The 17,561-nt window shown below is 43.8% G+C and overlaps 1 protein-coding gene across 1 annotated transcript in view; it reads left to right on the forward strand.

The window, feature by feature from the left end:
• The first annotated feature begins 4,519 nt into the window (after window positions 1–4,519).
• The window catches only part of TMEM229B (transmembrane protein 229B), a 22,831-nt gene continuing 9,789 nt past the window's right edge, over window positions 4,520–17,561 (forward strand). Inside the window, exon 1 of the mRNA XM_010142813.1 lies at window positions 4,520–4,689. The gene's annotated coding sequence lies outside the window, so the exon portion shown is untranslated. The remainder of the gene's footprint in view (window positions 4,690–17,561) is intronic.

Below are 17,561 nucleotides of genomic sequence, written 5' to 3' on the forward strand. Positions count from 1 at the left end.
AGATGAGATACTGAGTTTCCAAAGCCTCAGCATCACTCACTTGGGCTGACAGCGGCTCGCGTGGTGTCAGCAGCGCCCTGGGCAGCTAAGCCAGTCCCATGTGATGCGAAAGAAGACTCAGGTGCGTATATGAAGTAGGCAGCTTATTATCTTACACTATATTGGCGTATAACTTGTGGGTGTGCAAAAAGTCAACTTCTAGAATCTAAGTCCTCCTGTCAGATAATTATATCCTTTTGGAAACAATGCCTCAGTTTGGTGTTTGTATTTTATTGCCATAAAGGCAACTAAACGCTTAATTCTTTCATAGATTAGCTAGAGTGTGCTTAGTTTTTCAAAGATGAAATCACTAAGTAGAGCATGTTGTTTTCTAAAAATGTCATGTATGCGCATGTTCTGAGTCACCTCTGATTTTCATGGTACAGGCTCCAAGAGCTGCAATGATGCTTAGTACTCCAACTTGAAGTTGGGGTATGCTACCTTGTGTGTGGGATGGTGGGAATAGTTTTTTTTTTTCTTTTTTCCCAGCTACATATCAGACATAGAAGACAGCCCTTTCCTGTCACATTCTGATGGGAGAAATGTAGTTTTCTGAGTTTGAGATTCTTGTTTGAGAAACAAGGACTGGACAATGTCATGACAATGATTAAAATTTGCTGTGCTTTGGACCAGGGCTTAGCAACGTTTGGAGTACTAAAAAGCTGTAAATGCTAACACCAGCACTTCCACTGCATCTTTCATCTGAGAATCTCTCTATTCTTAATGAATTCTCATTGTGTCTCTGTGAGACTGGTATTATTAGTGTCATTTTGCAGACAAGCAGATAAAATAAAATGCTTGTATAAGCACATTCAGCAAGCCAGGAAAAGGCAGGAGTAAAGTTCAGGAACACTAATGTTTCAACCTGTTTTTGAGCTACTATCTTGTACTTTCTCTTTTGCCAGAAAAAGAGATTAAAGGCATTAATTTTGATGGCTTTCCCCCCCTTTTTTTTCCCCATTGGGTTAGGCAGCATAAAAGTGAGATGTTATTATGCAACATATCTAAGTGTGCATGTGATACTTGGAAAATGGTAATCAGATAAGTTGCTAAGCAACAGTACCCTGCCTTCAATTACCAAAAAGCCAGTGAGGTTGCTTTCATCATGTAACATGTGTTCTGTACTTCTTCATAAAGCAAATGTAGGTGGAGTTCTGCAAGAGTTGCTCCTTTTTAACTTACCACCTGCTTAACCTGCCATATTGCGAGGTCAGATTTGACCCCAGTTTTAGAGAAAAGTATTCACAGAATGTGAAATCAACAGAAAAGATGTTAGATGCACTCTTAAAGATAATGAAGCCTATGGAAGTGTATATAAGTAAACAGCCATTACCTCCCATGGGTCTGTGGGTTTTTGATGGTTCATCAGCTCACGGAAAGCAGTCTGTAGATTGTACTTTGGATCGTGAAAAACAAGAAAATGGGTAAGAGATTTATGCTAAAGGTAGATGGCAGGGATATGTGGCAAGCTGTGAGAAGTCTTAAAACACTCACAGTGGCCCATTGGCCCCAAAATGTTGAGACCCACGGTAATGCATGAAAACCTGCGTGTAAACCCAGCTGGTTCATTTCCATTGCCTTAGCAGGAGCAGAATGGAAGAAACACAAACAGGGATGCATGTACACAGAGACAAAAGTAGATGAGAGTCTAACAGTGTAAGACAGATCCAGCAGCATAAGGGAGTTTGATCTTATGTGTGTTTGAAACCTGAGTTTCATTTCTTTTTTCCCTCTTTTTCTTAAAGGACAGATTGAAGGATAGGATCAACAAAAATTAAAGACTCCTGGCAATTATTCTAAATGCATTTCTGCTTTTGTTGATAAATAGCCAGAGAAGCATTTGCAGGTACTGTAGCTGTGTGAGGGTGTTGGTATTTGCCCAAGCCTCTCCAGCTATTGGGTGGCAGCCTGGCTTTTAAAAGAAATCAGTAAATCTGGAGGTCTAATGTGCTTCTCAAGGCTTTGCCAGAAGTTTTCAATAGAGACAGGAGACTCACCTGGAGGGAAGTGGGGAAGCAATGCACATAACCTTGGAAATCACTGGTTTTCCTTGAGTAACTGCAAGTTATTGCTATACAGAGTTGTTTTTCCAATTATTTTGTTGTCGTTCCTGAAGAGGGGCATTCCTTTTCAGGAGGTGGGGACTGTGTAGCAGTACAAGCCCTAGGTATCTCTCTGAAGTAACTTAGTCATTTTGGGAAGGAAATTCAGCCAAACCACGAAATTTTGTGCTCTGCTTATCAGTCTAGGCTCCGAGATGTTCAGATCCCAGCTGGTCTGTGAGCAGGTTCGAAAGTCCTTATCAAAAGGCACGTTGGGACTTCAGTTGAAAGTGAGATCTGCATCACCCTCTGTGTAAGGGTGAGTTTCTGAGAAGACAGGCGCTTGCTTTCTATTTCCAAATTTGGCACTTCCTCCCAAGAGGATCCCAGATAAGTCATGGAGCAGTGTTGTGACTTGGTTTCTCTGTTGGACACTTTATCACTGAGTAGTTGCGTGGACCTGAGCTTGCTTTTTTGGAGCGCTTTGGAAATAATGAATAAGTGTGAATACTAAAATAGACAGCTGGAGGAGTGCACAAATAACCACTTTGCAGTGGAGAATTTACTTTCCTTTTTGTTTGCTTGTTTTTTATATTCTTATTTGATGAGCACTACTGCTAAGTTGTGCTAATGTGCTGTCCTCAACCTGCTGACACCAGGAATGTTGATGTCTGTGTCAGAGGAACAGTCAGAGCATGGGCAAGTGCTGTTTTGGGAAGCCTGAGTCTGCCCTAGTAGTGGATTTTAGATTTTAACTATTTCTGTCTAGTCAGTTGAATGGTCACACCAGAGTTTTTGCTTTTTTGATTTTTTTTTTCCCTGTTACAAACACTACACTTTTAAATCATTAGTATTTCAGCACAGAAAGTTCCTTTATATACAAAAGAAAAAACAAATCTCCTTTTCTGAGCAGCTGAAGCATTATATTAATCACATGAGCTTTAAGGCTGCAACTTTGTTTTCAGCTCTCTGCTCACTTGTGTTACAGTATAGTCTTTGCTAATGAAGTTTCTTCAATGATTATTTTCTTCCAAGTGTAGATACATGTGTAACTAAAGGTACCGTTTCTCCAGCACTTCACAGAAATGAAGTTTTTTGTGAAAAAGGAACTTCTTGCTGCTGGGTGGTGGCCTGTGAGCCAGATATGAGAGGTGACGCAGCTGAAAACCAACTGGCATTAGGGTAGCATAGAGGTACGTATAACAGAGGCTCCAAAGTAGATGCAAGCCTCAGTGCACAAGCAGAAGGTGCTAAATGTGTCTCTATAATACCCATGTAACATTGAATTAAACAGTGGTTTTATGCTATTCATTGCTCCATTAATCTTGGTGGGAAGGTTTTGTTGGGGTAGGATTAGTTATTTAATCTGCATTTTTGATTGGAGTGTTTTTGTAGCTCAGTGCTATCTAAAGAAAAACAGTGTAGGTTTTCTTCTTTTAAGGAAAATGTTTCTCTTGAATTCCTGGACTTTACTGCTCAAAACCTCAGAGATTCATTAGGATAATGTGATGATCCCATTTGTTGCACAGTCTGACACATAAATGTCCTTGCTCTAACTTCTTGACATGCAATTAATGCAGAAGAATGCTCTGTACAGACAAGCCCTTGGAGTGTAAGATCTGTGAGGCTGACATGAGTATGGTGTTAGAGACTTGTGTGTTGGAGCTGGCACCTCAAGGAGTGACTTCTGTGAAAATTGGGAGTGTGGCAGCTTACATGTCAGTGCTCAAGGAGAAGCACAGCCTCAGTTCAGCTCATGAGCTCCACTTGCTGGATCATGCAGCTGTGCTGAGCCCAACGTGGAGGTGAAAGGCAGTCGGCTTATCAGGGCGGTGGGGAAGAGACAGCGCCGGTGACCACAGGAGCAGGCTGGGGTGGTGGGTGGGTGGCAGTGGCAAGGGCCTACTTACACAAAGGCCATGCCCTGTACCAGAGAGGGGAAGGGAGAAGAGGAAAAATGTGATGATTTGAGATGTGCAGAGGAGAACAGGTGGGGGAAATTAGGGAGACATAGTTAGGAGAGGGAGTACCGGAACGAGAAAGAGTCAGCAGTGAGGCTTGCTTCAAAAATAGGGAGTAGAGATAAAGCACTTTCTGGTAGACCTTTCAAGGGTCAACAGAGACCTTTGCTGCAATGGTAGCAGTGAGGAACTTTTGGTCACTGCCTCCAGTGAAGTTGCTCTGTGTGTTTGCTGTGGCCGGGATCCAGAAGACAGTGGAGAATCGAAAGGCTCAGCTTCACCAGAGGAGAGGCAGCTGCCAGGGAGCTGCCCTGGGCAAGGGTCAGGTACATGTGCCTACCTGGGACTCTGAAGAAGGCTGGTCTTGCAGGGCCCAATGTACCGGAGCTGAGCCATCCATACACATCACTCTTTCTGTGTTTAAAGGCTCCCTTGAGCTGTGCTTCATTAAGATTATACTGTACTTCTTTGGTTTAGGAAGGCTGTCTGATTGGTGGATTAGCTGTCGGTCACACGCACCTGGTCCGAAAACGGCTGGTGTCTGAAACGGCTCCGACTTGCTGGAAGCAACCTGGTCAACCCACGGATGCTGTAAACTGGAAGCTGACCAAAAAGTGGGAGAGCTCCAGGATTCCTCCCTGGAAAAGGTAAGGGCTGGAGGGTAAAACTGGTGGGAGTCCACTCGTACACCAGAAAACAAGAGCAGTTCTGTGAGTATAGAACTGACTGGTGGGACCTTTGGAATTTAAATATGTAGAGTGCATAAAGGAGAGTCAAGACATGAAGTTATTTCCATTGGTTCAAACTGCAAGTGGCTTTCTGGAAATGTAATAAAAATTGCCGTTTGCACACATTGCCCTTGATTCCTGTCTGCTTCGAGTCACATCATTCTGAGTGCTCGTAATTTACATTGCAAAACTTACTCCAGTGTTATTGTCTCTTTAAAACCTCACGCTCGGATGGCCTTAGGCAGTTACAACAATCAGGACAGTGGAGCAGTATCTCCGAGCTAAACCAGAGCAGTAGGTAAAGAGCAGAGGATTGCTCTCTCCGGTGGTAAAAGCAGAGGTGTAAGTTGATGAGGAATCTATTCTCAGACCTAGCAAGCAGTGCAGTCTCTGCACCTGATTCACCAGTGTGTTACTCTACTGATCTTTTTAGGCGCGTCTTGCCACTCTCCTTGTATCTGTGGCAGTCTGATGCATAAAGTGGATGTAAAATGCTATCCCATTGGAAGATGGATTTATATCCCAGAGAGAAATTTTATATTGATCCTGATAGATGGGCTGGACATTATGGGACCAGAAGGACAATCTCCAGGCCCTGTAGCATTTTCAGAGTGCTCTGAGTGTCTGCAGTGTGAGGTGTGGTCTCCTCACTGGAGGTTAAGCACAGATGCTCTCACACAGCTTGCAGCAGTTCAGGCTACAGTATTGTTTTCCCTGTTGTGGATAAGGTTTCATGCGTAGGTCGTGCACAGTACTTTACTTGGAACTTGTTTTGAATATGTAGGTGCTATGTATATAGAATTCAGTATCTTCCTCCCTCAGCCAATCCTATTTCAGGGGTCTCCTTACTGTCTCTTCGTGGTAATGGCCAAGAGATCCTATGCCAGGGTATTCTGTTCTCCCACTCTAGCAGGTACTCTTGCTTTGAGGGACCCCGTCCCTCTCTGAGACTGGGGAGCAGACCCAGTCAGCTGCTGAAGGAAAGCAGGACATAAGTGTGGCAAATCTAACAGTGTCAATGAGCAGGGTCAGCTGCTGCCTTGAACTCCAACTGTGACCTGACTGCCCATTGTGTAGCTGAATACAGGGCTTCAGTTGGTCAAAAAGTGTCATCTCCTGAGCAGTAAAGTCCAGAGCAGTGCTGCAAGGTTATAACAAAGCAGGTGTCAGCAGGGAAGGCTGCTGGTGATGGACTGAGCCTTGGAATGAGTCCAGCCATTTTGTCAACGATACAGCCATGAGTAGTTCTGAAGAAAGCTGTGTTTGGCAGGCACTCTGGTGTGTGGTACTATTGCTATGAGTAGAGCAAATGCTGCTTATCACCTGCCCTCAAGAACCATCAAAGGAAGCGCAGACGTATCCTATTACTGTTAAAACAAAAACTGAGCACCGGATGGGCACAAGAAAACATAGATCCATTGGCAGCAGAACAACACTGTGAATTATTCATTCCTCCAGTGCCTCCTGTATGTTCCATCCACTCAGGCTGTTCAGGATGCTGTCTGCTGGAGATGCAGGCAGAACTGCTTCCAAAGCCACAGGGACACAGTCCTGCAGACAGCGATCACCACTTTGCTCAGCTTGTCCTCCATGAGACTGGCTTGTACATTGTGACATCCTTGAGGGCACAGAAGTAACCTTTGATCATCCTGTGGGCTGTTGTAGGAACTCTTGTAACACCACAAAACTGAGATGCCAGTCAGGAATTGGTCATGAGGTGAGAGCGAGGAGTTCAGACCAAGATGGAAGCACTGACTGCTCTGGCCCGTTTTGCAAAAGGGAGGTGGGGAGCTGCATCTTTTGAGTGGTATTGCTTTGGTTTTTATAAGAGGACTTGTACTATGTCAGTTTGTTCCTAACTCTGTCTTGCTGAGAAGCCAGAGTGTCATCTGCTGAAAGTTCCCTGAGCACAGACAGGGTTTGTCTCTACATACAGAGTGTTTTAGTGGAGAGGAGTGCATTTAAATGTTTGGGAACATCTATGAACTACTTAGTTTTTCTCAACTTGTTTACTAGTGGGCATTTATCTATGTCATAGATGTCAATTGGCAGCTGAGGTTGAGAGGCACTGAGGTCTTATGGAGCTGCAGAGACTAAATTCTCCTCCAATTCTTCAGTGTGCTGCTCTGAGCTCAGGTAAGAGGTGCCCAGTGTAAGAGAAGGCATCGCTGATGGTTTGTTCAGAGGCTGTACTTCACCATAAAATGCACATACTTAGATGTGGAGACGTTTTTACTTTTTTTAGCTTTTTCCTTCCTGCTGGTTGGTGTGGATTCCTTCATCCATGTCACATACCTGTCACAGGCTGCACCATGCATGCCGTACTGCAGTCTTTTGAGCTTTTCCCCCCCATTTTTCCTTCTGCATCTTCCAGAGCTGCTCTTGGATATTGGGCTTTTGCTGAGAGATATTAAGATATTTATTGCAGGGAAAGCTACCTGTAACCAGCAACTGCTGGGATTCTTAAAGCAAAACGTTAACCCGTGTGTTTATAGCTGTCTTGTAATGTGCCCTACCCCACTTTAAGAGCACTTCAAATGTTCTTAAAGAGCTTTGAGGAAAGGAAGTGAATGATGCTTTAGTCAAAACAAGCCGCTATAACTTTTGTCCAGAGCAGTTTTTAGCTTCTCACCATGACAGCTATCTGGATTTGCCCTAGAGTGAGCACCTTTGGAGTTGTCCTAGTCCGGAAGCTGAAGGAAGCTGTGGGGAGGCCAATATAAAATCCCAGACTGCATTCTAATAGTCCTCACTGAAAGAAGTGGTGAAAGCATCTGGAGGGGAAAGGTTGGCCAGCTAGGTTGAGAGGTGGGGTAGGTTTCACAAAGAGTGAACCACTCCTTCTTTCTCAAGAAAGAAGGGCTTGAAAGGGTTGGTCCTGAAGCAGGTAAAATGTGTTTGTCTCCCTGTGGTCTTGACAGAAGACAATAAACTGGAAAAATCCTTTGCTTTTTTTTTTTTTCTTTTAATCAGTGAAAGAAGTAGGCAAACAGAGCCGGCGATGGATTTGTGGTTTCCATAGTGATGTAGCTGTGGAAGCTTTGCCCTCACTGTGGTCATGCTTGAAGGCTCTGAGTATTCAGCTTTCCTACCAGGGAAATGTAAATATACATCAAACATGGAAATGGCTGAAAATACAATGGCGTGTTCATGATTTGTTGTGTTTTCTGTGTTACCTGAATATGTGGATGTTGGGAAGCTCAGCTCCATTGTGCCTTATTTCTCCTTTATCTGTTGTTCTGCACTGAAAGAGTGCCTCAAACTATCATAATACCACAGTTCCTGCTGCACAAGGCAGTGGTAGTTTGACCTGTATCCTTGGCTTTCTCTCATCCATGCATACACACACATCCCACAACACCGATGCCTGTGACTCTCTGTTCACCCACACTGATTTCAAACAAGCACTGATCAAGAAACTTAGGCCTAACTCTCTTCAGGGCACGCTGACTGTGAGCACCACCCTGTGAAACTTGGAGAGGTATACTTTATGCTGTTCGTAGCCATCACCTCAGTTGTTCTGGTGGGCCACAGAAATGGACTGCATGCAACATTAAATCGTGGTTTATCTTAGTGGGCATTTTGTTTTAATAGTCAAAACACATGACATTTGGGGAGTTTTTGCATATGGAGAGAGCTTCAGTTTGTGACTGTGAATGGTTGAATTTGAGAGCCTTTAAATTAGGCTTTCAAAATAAGTTGGAGTGTGGAATTTTTCATCATCTCAGCTGAGGGATTATCAGTGGGTCATAGAGGTAGAGGGAGGAAAATGCTCAGCGTGAATGCTGGAAGCACACATCAGACAGATAGGCACGCACCAGTCCTGCACACCCACTTGCATAGTTCAGTCCTTGTGAGTCATGGGCAGCTGTGCCTCGTCTTCTTCCTTGCACTGCTGCTGGATGCTTCTCTTGCTGTCTCCTGAACAAATCTCCCTTACCTTCAGCATTTGTTTTGCTTGTCTGATGGATGTAATGGGTCATCTGTTCCGTTTATAGAAAGAGTTGTTAATTATTTTCAGAAGGCTAATTAGGTTGCTAATGAGAAGCTCAGCTGCAGTAGTATTTCCTGTACTCACTCTTAAGTGCTGCACAGAGAAGCTTATTGAATATGCTGTTAAATACAAATGCTTGTATCTGGCTTAGAGATATGCCTTCAGGCTCCCTGAAAGAAATGTTTTGATGAATTTTGGAATCCATGTGACACAGGTAACTGAGCAAATGAGACCGGTGCTGAGAGCTGCCTAGTCATGCAGCCTTTTTGACTCTGTGAATTTGGTGTTTTTGCAAAGCAGCTGGCTGCAGTTGCTCTCTGTGTTGCAGTTTTGCTCAAGTGGTAACCAATTGTGCTACCTGCCCAACAAATCTATAGTTAGATGCAGCCTTCATACCAAACAGCTTGGTCTAATTAGCCAGATGGCAACCAGAGGCACAGGGAGGTGGAGTGACTCATCCAAGGTCATGTCGCAGATCATGGCAAACGTGGTAATAAAGCAGGGGTTTCGCCAGTCCTGTGTTAGTGTGCTGCACTGCTTGGTCCTTTGTGCCTCTGTTAGAACTAACATAGCTCACTGCAAGACTTGCATCAGTGTTCTCATTGCTTCCTGAGGCAGGACAGCTGCTCAGCAACCCCAACCATGTATCCACCTTGGCACTGACTTAGGAAGGTCCTTTTGCTTCTCCGTCTGAGTCCTGGCTGCTACTTGCTTCTCTTCTTTTCTTACCCTTTGTTATAGAAATCTCAATGCCTTTTGGAATTGCTCTAAGAGAGCTACTGTATTCTAGATGATATTTTGGTACTCCCAGGGTGAGAGGTGTCTTCAGCATCCCTGCTTTTTGAGTGCTGAGCCTGCAAAAGAGTTTCACTTTTTGGCAGTGACCTCTGATGTCCACTCCAGTTCCTGAGTTTGCTCTTAGCCAGACTCTTCAAATTCCTTACACACTGTAGCTCTCTCTACCAGGAAAGATGGTGGGGGAAGGCTGCTGAATGGAGGCCACTTCCAGGCATCAGAAGATGCTCCCTATGCTTATATACTGACCATCATAGACCCAGTTGGAGAAGGAAGGAAGATCTGTCAATGTTGTGGATGTGCACAACGTCATGCGTTGTACTGTGCTGACAAAGTAAGTGTAGGTGACTCTGAGGAGTGACTGAAGTGGACAAAACACCTGAGAAAACTAATATCAGCATAAGATACCAAAAGTTACCCTCCAGTTGTTCTCAGGAACAGATATGCACTGCTGGAACAACTGGTATCTGTGTTGCACACATGCACAGATGTGTGAGGCACATTCATTTAAAATTTAGCTTTGCATATGTAGTGTTTAAGGTAACTGTGTATCTTCGCAGCTGTGGGAACTCTGAGAAGCAATAAAGATAGGGCAAAGCAAGTTGGTTATCTGCAGTGTACATATAGATTCTAAGTTAGTACGAGCCAATGCACAAAGAGCATGCTTGAAAAATGCCAAGCTCTATTTTGAACACCTTGGTATTGCTATGAACTGTTGTGCAAAGCAATGGAAATAGTGCTGTTTAGCATATGTGTAATGTGATGAGTTTGTTGTTGCATGTATTGAGGCTGGTTATATAATGGAAACGTATTTAGGTTGTTTTACTCATGTGGGAGATAAAAACTTAAATTCTTACTCATTCTACTAACGGCGTATTGCTTAATACCTAGTGATTGTCATAAAAGTCCTTATATGCTGCAGGTTTGTGTACCTCTAGAATGGAATGGACAGGCTGACCACAATGTGTGCCACCAGGACTGTCAATAGTAGATGCATGATTCAGGCATGAAAGTGACAGTTCTTAAGCATTTTATATAAGCAGGGACAAGATAACATATGGTGCCTCTCTGGTTCCATTTGCTATGGGTCACCTGATGCTCTGTCTGTTGAGCAGATTTTAATGATGATTTAAAAAGAATTTAGGATTTGGGGTTTTGGAGAAGGTTTGGTTTGGGGTTTTTTTGGTGGCTAGTGTGAACAGTATCAAACTGTTTAACTTAAAACTGAGGAATTCTTTTCTAGTCTTTTCACAAGACAGTTCCCAACACACAGATTAGAACTGGCATCTTTGGTCAGCTGGCTTTTTGCCCAGAGGCATGAGGTACCTATTGTGGTCCAGAAGAAAAAAAAGATGAAGAAAAAAATCTTGTTCAATAACAGCTGAAATTACCCTGTGTAACCTCAGGTATTTCACTGTGGTGAAATACTTACAGATGCTTCAAGCATCTATAAGTAGGTACTGGACAGATGTAGGAATGGTCGCATCAGGACTGCTCAAACTCCGCTCTTCTCTCCAGGATGTGACCATCTTTAGCTACCTCCACAGCTCCAGTAACTACAAATGGGAGCCTGTGGCGACAAAGCTTGTAATGAAGGTACCCTTTGTTAAGTGTTTGAAACTCATGCATGAATTTGGGTCTCTGCACGTGTGTGTGAGTGCGTGTAAAACGTTTATATGAAATTCAAAAGCTAGTAAAACTGTATCATGCAAATAATTAGTTTGTTAGAATGGTGTCATGTTGCAGTAGTAGTGCTAGGCAGAGATTATTGGAGGCTGAATCTCAAAGAACAAGTCGCTGTCAGAGATGTGTTTCAGTGAATGAGAGCTCAGTACCTGCACAAAGGAGGGATCAACTCCTCGCTGCTTAAGTAACAAATGTGTCTCCTAAAATAGCAAGAGGTTTTTAGGGTATATCTTTAAACTTTTGTATGCAGAAGATGGCAAAATAAAAGCTGAAAACATAAGTTGGGCATTAAGGGCACTACAAACGAAGAGGTGGGCAGAAAGCCCCTGGCAGAAAAGAGTGTGATTTTGGGAAAGCCCTGCCCTGTTTCATAGCTCTGTGGCCAATCGTTAACAGGGCAGGACGCACTTGTCACCCCTGGCAAAGGCCATTCTGTCTAAATACAAAAGGACAATTACATGGTAGCTGGATAAAGCCTTAGGTTACAGCTCAAAGGAAGAAGCCAATGGAATGGCCCTTCCATTAAAAGGTCTCTAGTGCTGTATGAGACTCCGGGATGGCAGGCTTGCCTCTGTGCTGCAGAGGACGATGCAGCTATGTTTGTTTTCTTTTCTGGTTGGGCTTACCGGGCCACATGGGGAAATGGAGTCCTTCCAACCAGGTACAGAGTGCAATAAGCTTCCTCTGACAAGTTGACAGAAAATAGTGGGGGCTTGGTGTTTGACAGAAAGAGAAACTAATTATAGGAGGTGTTAAGAACAAACTGGACTTCGTGGATGGGAAGTCATGGTCTTACAACTTCCTCTTTCACTTTCCTGTATGGTGTAAATGACTCTGTAGAGCGTAGCCTGGTAGATAGCATCTCTTCCAATGTTGCAGCTCAGAGTTTCCTGCCTTTCATACAATTTGGATACTAGGCTGCCATGAGACTTCAAAAATAAGCCTGTTTTGGTAACCGGCTGAAGGATGCTCAGCTCAGAATTCCCTTCTCTTCAAAGACCGTGTGCAATGTGGTTTTCTAAGGAGAGGTAATATGTTTTGCTGGGTCAACTGATATTGTGAAGGGATGGAGGGGGGCAGTAAGTTTCAGGAAGCCTGATGTCTGATCTCTCTTTTGAGACAGCCAATGATCTGGGCCAGTTAGTGCCTGTGTATGGATTATGAGGATTATTCATTAGGAATTAAACAAATATATATGAGAAAAAACAAGAGCTCTGTGTGTTTTGGAACATTATCTTTTTGAAGCCTGAAAACCGCAATAAATGGATTCCGATTTCTAGATCTTGCTTCCGCAGCAGCAGCAAATAAGAAAGATAACATGGGACGACACATTCTTTGAGACACAGGCTGTCTTTCCATGTGTGTTTGTACAGACCTATGGTACCTTGATTTACTGGCACCTGGACACTCCTTGTGGCAGTAATGTTAAGGGAATGTATGTCTTACTGTGAAGTATTCTGACACAAGTGAAGATGAAAGGAATTCAGTTGTCTTAAACTTATGCTTTGGAAAGGTAAGATGTTAGATTTCATCTATAGTGTTACAGTTTGGGACAGACATGCATTTGGAGTTTTCAGCCAGTGACATGTGCTGCTGTAGCCCAGGGCTGAGACTGCTGGAGACGATACGCAAGAGCCCGTTCCTGCTGCTGATCATTCCGTCAGGGTGCTAATCAAATGATATCCATGACCCACTGCAGTGCCAGGTTAGTGGAGACAGGTTTTACAATTGTTGTCTTCCCTTTTTTGCAAGGGCAAAACAGGTCGGTGCAGATAGTCTGGCTATATTTGGTCATTTTCTTTCTGCACACAGCAGCTGCTTGGCTTTGGACAGAAGAGAGTGCTGAACTAGAGGAGTACAGTGAACTCCTGCCTGCAGAGCAGAATAGAATTTAGTTTTAGTAAAACCGAAATGGTGTCTTAAATCAAGAGAAGGTGTAACTAGTGTAGCCTTCTAAGCAAAGTCATCTTACACAAGAGACTGGTAGAGGAGCAGTCTTGACTTACCTTGACTCCTCTTACTGTTGGGGTTTTGGCAGCTGTCTGACAGCATATGCAGTCAACAGTCATAAGCTTAACTTTTCTCCCAGTGCTCTCAAGATTATTTTTCATCCCCGAGCAGCCTTTTGGTCCTTATCTCACCATCTTCCTTTTCCCCTCCCCATTCTTGTGTACTCCAGCAACTCAGCTTTCAAGCAAGACTTGTAAAGAGCACGTCTTTCCTAAGCCTAGCATGGATCTGTACTGCCAGGTTAACTTTGCCACTCAGCAAAACTCCAATTCTTTGTTCCAGCTGCACTGATTCTACAAGTGCTGGTGCAGGAAGATGATGTGGCTAAACTGCTTTGATTAACTTTTGTAAGTCTTTTGTCTGTTGCCCTGTTTGGCCACTGAGATACTTTTGAAGTGCTTTCACCATCTTTTTTAACTTTAGATGTCTTGTCCATACCTGAGTGCTGCCTGTTCTCAGCGACTGCTCAGCAGCTCAATGATGAGAGGAAAATAGCTTCACTTTTCCAGTCCATTTCCTAGCCCCATTAAGGTTCCCAGCCACGTTGGTTTGAAGGATTCTGTTAACTTGGGGTTAGTAGCCAGAAGAAGGATGGAACATGTATCCAATTTTATCTTGTCACCATAGTAGCAGTGGAAATTTATGGATCTGCATTATCATAGAATCACACAATGGTTTGGGTTGGAAGGGACCTTAAAGATCATCTAGTTCCAACTCCGCTGCGAAGGGCAGGGACACCTTCCACTAGACCAGGTTGCTCAAAGCCTCATCCAACCTGGCCTTAACAACTTTCAGAGATAGGGCATCCACAGCTTCCCTGGGCAACCTGTTACAGTGTCTCACCACCCTCACAGTGAAGAATTTCCTCCAAATGTCTAACCTAAATCTACCCTCTTTCAGTTTAAAACCGCTACCTCTTGTCCTATCACTACACTCCCTGATAACAAGTCTCTCCTATTTCCTGTAGGCCCCCTTTAAGTACTGGAAGGCTGCTGTAAGGTCTCCTTGGAGAGACACTCTCTTCTCTAGGCTGCACAACCCCAACTCTCCTCAGCCTGTCATAGTAGGCTTGATCATAGAATAGTTTGGGTTGGAAGGGACCTTCAAAGGTCATCTAGTCCAACCCCCCTGCAGTGATCAGTGACATCTTCAACTAGATCAGGTTGCTCAGAGCCCCATCCAGCCTGACCTGGAATGTTTCCAGGATGGGGCATCTACCACCTCTCTGGACAACCTGTTTCAGTGTTTTGCCACCCTCTTTGTAAATAATGTCTTCCTTATATCTAGTCTAAATCTAGATATATTTAAATATAGATATATTTAAAACCACCACCCCTTGTCCTGTTGCAACAGGCCCTGCTAAGAAGATTGTCTTCATCTTTCTCAGAGGCCCCCCTTTCAGTACTGAAAGGCCACAATAAGGTCTCCCAGGCACCTTCTCTTCTCCGGGCTGAACAACCCCAACCCTCTCATCCTGTCCTCACAGCAGAGGGGGTCCATCCCTCTAATCTTTCGCGGCCCTCCTCTGCCCCAGAGCTGGACGCAGTGCTCCAGGTGGTGTCTCACCAGAGCAGAGTAGAGGGGCAGGATCACCTCCCTCGACATGCTGGCCACGCTGCTTTTGATGCAGCCCAGGATACGGTTGGTTTTTGGGCTGTGAGTGCACACTGCTGGCTCTCGTCCAGCCTTTCATGCACCAATGCCCCCAAGTCCTTCTCTGCAGGGCAGCTCTCAATCCACTCATCACTGAGGTTGTATTTGTGATTGTATTGCCCTGACTTATTGTTGTCAAGTTATCTACTTAGGTGAAGTTAATGGTTACAAGCACAGGGATAAGTTTACTTCCCTGCCATCTGCCCCCTACGAGGCTTCAGCTACTAATACACTTACAATTTTACTTGTGTGTTCTTCCTTGTTTCCCTCTGTTTTATGAATTCTCCAGGGTCTTTTCATCCTACTTCTTTTAGATCCATCTTCTGTTCTCAAGGCAAGGTTCTTGTAAGGCTTTTCCCAAATTAATTCTTACCAGCTTTTCCTCTCTTTGTGTGCTTTGGTTCACTGGGTCCTAGAGAAGTCAACACAAATATAGTAGTAATTCTAAGAACAAAGCAAGAAAATTGTTCTGCCTTCTCCTGCGCAGTCGTGTGTATGGACTCAAATTCAAGTCTCCTTTAATCATTGTGCTTTGACCTTTTGCGGCTGTGCCATCTTTCTGAAGCTGAGAGTGGAAAATGTCTTCTCTGAGGATTGACAGCTGATAGGAGTGAAGAGCTGAGTAGTATTTTTACCTCCTTGCTGAGTTTAGGTTTAGAGTTAGCAGTTCTTAAGGATTTTCTTTTCTAAGGTGGAAGCTTAATTCCATTTTCAAGTGTTTAGCAAGTAGGTGGTATTAAAACGATGCATTTGAATTCTGTGAGTCCTGAAGCAGAAGTGTGTTAGCTGCTTTTCACAGGAGATGGTTTAGAATTTTTCAGAAGTCTGAATGTGTAGTTTGGATCTGAGAAAAGGGATGAATGTGAGTAGGGTCTCAACACGTACCAGAGCCATAAACTGCTGGATCTGCAAAGCAGTCTGAAGCGGCATTATTGCTTTATGGCATGATTTTAGCTACTCTGTGCTATGAAAGATGAATTCCTGGACTTCAGGCATTCAGAAACATCTGAAGCATCCCCATGCACATACATATAGGCTCTTCTGTCTTAAGGAACCTAAAGTCTCATACTGATGTTGACTAATAAATATAGGCAAGTTTTGAAAATGGTTTCCTGGATTGGAGCAATGAATCTGTTTGTTGATTTTATTGGAGAGACTGTTTGATAGAGCATGGTCATTTGGACACACTGCAGTCACAAAAGGAAACGTGGAAGAAGGGTATAAACATATTACTAAATGGATCTACTTTCAGAGGGGCTGTGTAAATGTTGGAACTGAACATGCCCTGTGGAGCCATGATAAATGATTGGCAGGCTGCAGGTAGGAATCCTGAATCTGGCAGTAGTGTTTGTAAAAGGTCACCTCAGCATAAAAATGAACACAGTCAAAAAAAGCAGTTATAGGGGAAAAAGCCATCCCCTTCAAGTAGAGCAGAAGAGAGGGCAAATACGCAAATCAATAAGGACAACATAACAACATGTCTATATATCTTTATGTGTTTATACATCTGTAGATAGAATTATAACTTATGTAGGCAGAGCAGACTGATTTGCTTCTGTTAAAGCAGATATCTGTGGTCCAGTCCAAATTAGACCATGAGAGAACAGTCCAGTTGTGCGATTTGAGAAAGAGACAGTAAGAAGCCCAGAAAGAGTTGGAAAAGAAGCAAGGTGACATCAGCTGTAGTCAGAAAAGATGCAGGACATCCTTATGACCCAGCTCCTCAGCTCATGAGCTGGAGGGCATGAAGCTGCAGCTGGGAGCACATGTTTCAGTTGGAAGAACAGTGGTAGGAAACAGCCCTGGGACCGCCAAAACTAAACCTTCATAAGTTGGCTGGGAAAGGAGGGAGCTGTAGGACGAAGTAGTAAAAGCTTACGGACCAATGGTGAGTTAAGAAATTGATGACTGAAGAGGTAAGAGGCTTCCTTACGGAATAGCAGGCAGAAGTATCCTTGCAAATACTGGTTCTGTGTGGGCCACAAATGTTGAGTTACTGCTGTTTTTAAAAAGAGCTCGTGAGTGTTCCGCTTACCACCTTTCAGAAGGCTGAGAGTTCCTGTCCTGTTCCCCTGGGGAAAAGCTGTGGTGCTGCCTTCTTGGGACACAGAGCACATAATCAGATGAATGAGTGTGACTAGAAGGGCAGTCATAAACTGATAAACCTTAGAGGTTTATGGTGGGTCTGATACTTCAGGTCTACAAAAGAGAAAAATGGCAGGCGTGCGTAAAACATGAAGATGGTGTGTTCATAGTTGTAACCCGAATGCTGAGCTTCCTGATGCCTGGAGGAAATAACAGCACTAAAAAGCAAAGATGAAGAAAAGTAACTAAGTAACCAAGACAGTGGAGGGATATGTCTTCTGTGTCAGAATTAGGCCCTAAAACGTGAGATTTTGTTAACTTATTATTCTGGACAGAGAAATTTTACTTGTCTATGAGGAAGGTTTTCCCTGAGCGATGTGCTTACAGGCTGCTGCTTGTTTTTTCTGGATTGATATAAAGCTAAACAATAGAGTACATAACTCACCAGTAATGGATTTGCCCGTATTTCCACTGCTGATTATGTACTTTGCAAGCCAGTGGTGGCGTGACGGGTCCCCATGGTATGCTCAGTGGTGGGCACTAGTGGAAGGAACTCTGGGAAGCTCAG

Source organism: Buceros rhinoceros, unplaced genomic scaffold (assembly GCF_000710305.1).
Source record: "Buceros rhinoceros silvestris isolate BGI_N320 unplaced genomic scaffold, ASM71030v1 scaffold10539, whole genome shotgun sequence".
Taxonomy (NCBI): domain Eukaryota; kingdom Metazoa; phylum Chordata; class Aves; order Bucerotiformes; family Bucerotidae; genus Buceros; species Buceros rhinoceros.